This window comes from Adiantum capillus-veneris, chromosome 20 (assembly GCF_014529385.1).
Source record: "Adiantum capillus-veneris isolate H3 chromosome 20, ASM1452938v2, whole genome shotgun sequence".
Classification (NCBI taxonomy): Eukaryota; Viridiplantae; Streptophyta; class Polypodiopsida; order Polypodiales; family Pteridaceae; genus Adiantum; species Adiantum capillus-veneris.
The window spans coordinates 107,240,066-107,245,913 of NC_140950.1; positions in this window are offsets into that span (position 1 = coordinate 107,240,066).

The following is a 5,848-nucleotide window of genomic DNA, read 5'->3' on the forward strand; positions in this document are numbered from 1 at the left end:
TAAAAAGTTTCTCAAAATGGCACCTAACAAAGTCCAAGTTTTGTGCTTCATTGATGGCTTTCCCCTGGTCGGTGTTGAGCATGGGAACAATATCTCTCGTGTTTTTTTCCTTAGGCTTCTGAACATTTCTTTTGAGGGTCTATCTGCTTTGCCTGCCCACCATTCCTTGAAGAAAAGCTTGGTGTGTTGCATGGCCTTGTCCTCCTCAACTCTTAACTGGTTTCTGAGGGAGGAGATTCTGCTTTGAGTGAGAGCTGTCATGGTCTGAGAATTTTCCAACTGACCCAATTCTGCATACATTTCCTCTGCCCTTACCCTTCTAGCTTGCGTGGCTTCTTTTCTGGTGGCAATGAGAAAGTGTTGAGTATCTTTCACGGCCTTGTTCCAGTTCTTAGTCGGGGTGTCTTTGTTGGTGAAGGCCCTGGTCCAGATTTCTGACATTTTTGCCTGGACTTTAGTGAGAGCAAACAAGTGGCCGGATCCGTGTGGAACCCGATGTTCCTCATTTTGGAAGACTTGTCATCACATGTGATCACCATTGGGTAATGGTCAGAGGCACATGTGGTGAATGTGGGCTTGGACTTGACTCTGTTGAAAATATTGGCAGTTGAGAGGGAGAAGTAGCACCTGTCCAATCTAACCTTCCTTGCAAGATCCCCCTTGCTATAGTTCTGCCAGGTGAAGCAGCCCTCAGTGCCAGAGTCCCAAAGGTCGTGCTTCCCTTTGCATGCTTCCCATTTTGCTTTCTTGTTACCTTGGAGGGTTTGCCCCTTCCTGAGAAATCTATCCTCCCTGGACTCGACCATGTTGAAGTCCCCTAGGAGGATAATCGGCCCTGGAATGGCAGATATTTCCTCCCAAATCTAAGCCCTGTTGGCTGAGGTTCCTCCAACATAGACAGAGACCAGCTCACAGTTGAAAGGGGATGGAAGCTGGACCGAGCACCAATACTGGTGGCTTCGGCTAGCTGAAATCCCATCTGCTAGCTGTTTCTTGATTCCAATGGCAGTCCCTCCAGAGCCCCTATTGTGGGAAGACAAGTACCACCTCAACTCAGGGTGTACTTCCTTGAGTCTTCTGAGGAGATCATCTCCTTCAGCTTTAATTTCCCGAAGAGCGCAGATGTCCCATGTTTGATCTTTGAGCCAATTGTTAAGCTTCCTTGTTTTGTTGGGGTCATTGATCCCCTTGACATTCCAAGAGATGAGCTTCATTTGTTAGTATTTTTTTCCCCTTGTTTTGCAGGGTCCTAGTAGGCGTCTTTGCTACTGAGACGTGTGTTCTTTTGTTGAGCTTCTGGGTTTCCATAGGCACAGTGGGGGGATCACCTTCCTGCAAGAGAGCTTGCGTGGATTGGTTAAGGTCAAGCACATTGTTTCTTACTTCAATTTGCATGTGACTGTCTTCCTCTTGGGCGCCTTCGGCCTGCTCCTTTGGAGTGGTCCCTATATCCTCCACCTCGGTGTCCAACTCCGATTCGGGGACGTCTGACTCAAACCAATCAGGAATATCGGCTAGCAGGGCAAACCGGTTGTGATTCCTTGGTTTATTCGTGACTCCTCTAGAGTCCCTAGACACTTTGCTAGGGGGGGGAGCAGGAGGGGCTGTAGAAGCTTTAGGTTTCTGGGAGGGCTTCTGCTTGGCCCCTTCCTTGTTGGGAGGGGGAGATTGACTAGGGGCTGGCGTCGGAGTAGCTTTAGCCGGACAGTTCCTGACAAAATGTCCCGTTCCCCCACAGCTAAAGCATGCATTTGGTAGGTACTTGTAAACGATGGGTTGTTCCCAGCAGTCTCCTTCATCAGTTGCTATGGTCATAGAATCGGGAAGGGGTTTAGAGAGGTCCATTTCTATGAGCATCTGGGGGTGCCATGAGGGGTTGAAGTCCCTTTGGGGATTTCCCCCCAGGACTTTACCTATCCTGGGGGGAAGAGGGTTGAAGGGCTTGAAAGGGTGTAGGCATTTATCTCAGAGGAACCGCTGCATCGGTCGATGTCAGATCTCTTCAACTTCTTCCATAGTCAAGGTTCTGACAGGTTTTTTCATATAGCGTGCCAGAGTAAGCCGGACCTTCCTCGGCAACCTCCGTCTATGTTGGGATGCCCTCCTTTGCAGTCGTGGGCGTTTGGACCTCTTTAATTCCATTGCACGATCCATCAGTGTGCCCTTAGTAGAGGTTGGAATTGAGATGAATTGTAACCCCTGTCTACCCGGCTAGAGAAAACGCACGCAAATAAATGATAAAATGTGTGTGGAATAGAGAGAGAGAGAGAGGATGTGTGTGAGTGTACGCTCTGTAGAGAGAGAGAGAGAGAGAGAGAGAGAGAGAGAGAGAGAGAGAGAGAGAGAGAGAGAGAGAGAGCAACAAGTAAATGAGAAGATGCCCAAAAACTGCAGAGAGAGAGATAGAGATAGAGAGAGAATGTGTTTGTGAGAGAGAGGCAGAGGCTGCAAAGCACGAGCTTGAGATAGAACCTCTCTCTCTTTTTCTCTCTTTCTCTCTCTCTCTCTCTCTCACTCACACACATACACACTTTGGCGGCTCCATCTGCCATGCTCATCTGCTACTCCATCATCTGCCACCTCCTTCCTTTTGCGCCTCCGGATTTTCCACCATTTGCCTCCTCCTCCCCATCTCACCTCCTGTCAAGGCTCCCTGCTAATTACAAGGAGCTTTGGGCGGCTTACCATATGGCAAAAAATATAGAATTGCTAGATATTTTACTAGTTTTAATACACACATCTAGTAAAAGTGCAAACTAGTAAGCGTGAGACAACTCCTAGATGCTTCAAGTAGCAATCCTCTTATCATATAGTAAGTTGAGTAGCTATATGGTAAGATAATTGCTAGATGAATCAAGAGAGTTCAAGCTCACTTGCTAGTTTGAGATGTAATATGAAACTAGTAATACATCTACCAACTCGAATATGTAAAATAGTAATTCATCTAGTAACTTCAAGACGAAAAGTCCTAGCCCTACTCGGCGTGTCTCCCGAAATTACCTCAACCTACTTCTTGGTGAAAGTACTCATCATGCTACCTGTGAAAATATATGAACTTTCAATAATCAATCAACCCACGGCATTTGGAACAATCCACAACAAGAGACTTGACTCACAAGTAACCCCAAACCCTACACATCCACACAAAACTATAGCCGGATGTATTGTGCCTGGTTCACAATTACCTTACAAAGCATGACCTTACAAAATAATCCTCATACGATAAACGTCAATCCAACACGACACAGGGAATAGTATAGATCTGCAAGAAATATCCCCATCGCATACTTCAAACCACCATGTAAGCTGCAAGTTCCACCTGCTGCTCAGGATCAAACCACAAGGGGTTACCCTTGCCCTCAGTACAATTTGTTATGGTCTATCCTTGAGCAATGACTTATGCGAGTACTCCAAATTCAGCTTCACTATGTTGCTTCACTCATCACTTCACACTCATTCCTACACTCTTGCAACCTTGCATCTATATATATAAGCAATCAAATAAACACAGCGTAGAGAATCCATGATTATTTATTTACATAAGAACTTTGAAAACAAACTAGTTACATCTTTGTTGATAATCTCTCCAATACAATGTGACTCTAGCTAACATTATCTCAGAAGTGGGATAACACACTGTGATCTGCAGGAAGAGCAGCAAACATTCAAGGTGAGTGGTCTCACCAGGTAAGAGCCGACATAAAGTAGGAGTGCAATGATTGTCACAAATTTTAGCTTAAATAATTAATTTCACTACATGACGATAATCACACATCTCTCAAGCTGTCCAAACAAAGAGATTCCAGCAAGGCTATTTTCTTCAGCTAGGGAACTGCAAGGAACCCACAACAATGACGAAAAGAAATCCACCTAGGGCACCTCAAGCTGGAATTTAAGACACTGACGAAATGAAATGATAATCGGTGGGTAGAGTACAATATAAATAAGGGAACCCTTTGTAAGGATTTGCATCAGAACGTCCACCACTGCCATCATATGATCTGGAAGGACAATTCATTGGATACAGACAGCCATGCATCACCATGACAAAGCTATTCTTATATATGCTTATAAATCAAGCTGTGCCAGGGCCATAAAAATATATACTTATATGCACAAGAAATTGAAAACTCCTATGTATCGTTTCCATCTTTCCATCTTGCTCTAATTGCCTTCACTCCATGTTGTGTTGTTGCATTAGGTTGTAGAACTTTACAGGCCTTGTCTGATCTAATGTAATTGAGGAGTAGTTTCATAAGGATGAGGCATCTCCTCATGGTTACATCTTCCTATATATAATGTAGTTAAGTTATGTCGAAGGTAAGTCTCAGAATTCATTATGTACACCCTTAGACTCAATCACACGATCTATTGTCAAACTCAATCAATGCCTTACTTTCGTGGCTTCTGCATTCGAAATGAATGTCATCATATGATCAGTGAAGGCAATTCGTTGCATACAGAGAGCCATGCATCACCATGACAAAGCTATTATCATATATGATTATAAACCAAGCTATGCCAGGGCCCTTCGAATTTGTGAAAATATATACTCATATGCGTAAGAAATTAAAAGCTCCAACGTATCGTTTCCATCTTTCCCTCCTAATTGGTAGAAGCTGCTAGGTTTATTGTTAACACAACAACAGAAAAAAGTGACAATAGCGTACCATTCTTGGATATTTCTCCACAATCTCACAAGCAGCATCATTGCTCAAAAGATCCCATAGCCCACCAGAAGCAAAGATGTAAAACTTGTCACGTGGATGAAGCCTCCAAACATTTATTGTCGGTTCAGCTGGTAGTGCAGGTTGCATAAGAGGCTGAGTCATTTGAAATTATCAGGCAGTGTGTCTGGGTTTGTTGCCATATACATGTGGTAGTGATGTGTGTGAACACACTAGGACCGCCGGGGCATTTTTTCCCTCTTTAGGAGGTTTTTCCCCCCGTGCATTGTATATACCCCCATCACTCTAGGGCTATCTATCTTTCCATTGCACACTAAGTAACACACTATCTATTGTGTGCCTTGAGCTTCCTTCGTCTTCTCCAAGATGTGTGTGTTTCTCTGCAACCCTTTTTCCAACAATTGGTATCAGAGCACGTCACGTCCTCCCGGGCTTAGTCGCCAGCTGCTCCAGCACACGCCTACTCACTTTCTCCGACTTCAGTGAGCATTGGCAAGTGTTCGCAGGTCGACAAATATTTTGGGCAAGCTCGTAGAGCTTGATCTGCTCAAAATTTTGATTTGGGCTCATTTTGGCCTCCGTTTCCACTACAAGCAGTACTGCACAGGCTATTTTGTCATTTTGTGCAGAATTTTCGTCAGTGCCGTTTTCTGCATAACAGGTACGTTATAGTCTTCTACGGTTTGTGCTATATAGCATAGGTTGTTCCCGCTCCGTTTCTCCTATTTTCGGGCAGTTTTCACACAAGTGCAGCATTTACCATGGCTGACAACAACAACACATATGTTTTCAAGATGTTTGCTACTGAGGACAGGTTGGATGGGGACAACTACCGTACGTGGGCTTATATGATGCAACATGTTCTTGTGTCAAAGGGTGTCTGGAACATTGTGCAGGGCATTGATGTACGTCCTGGTTCTGAGGATGTAGGCGATGTTGAGGATGTTGCAAGTCTTGCTGCAAGGATTGCAGCTGTTAGACCGTTTTGCCTACGGCAGAACAAGCTCGTTGGGATGCGCAGGCTCATGCATTGATTATGTTGTCTGTGAAGCGCACAATTGTTCCTCACATCCGTTCAACAAAATTTGCAAAACAGGCTTGTGATATTCTAGCAGGTCTTTATGCAAGCCGCAATGAGGCTAAAATTGCTTTGCTGCGTA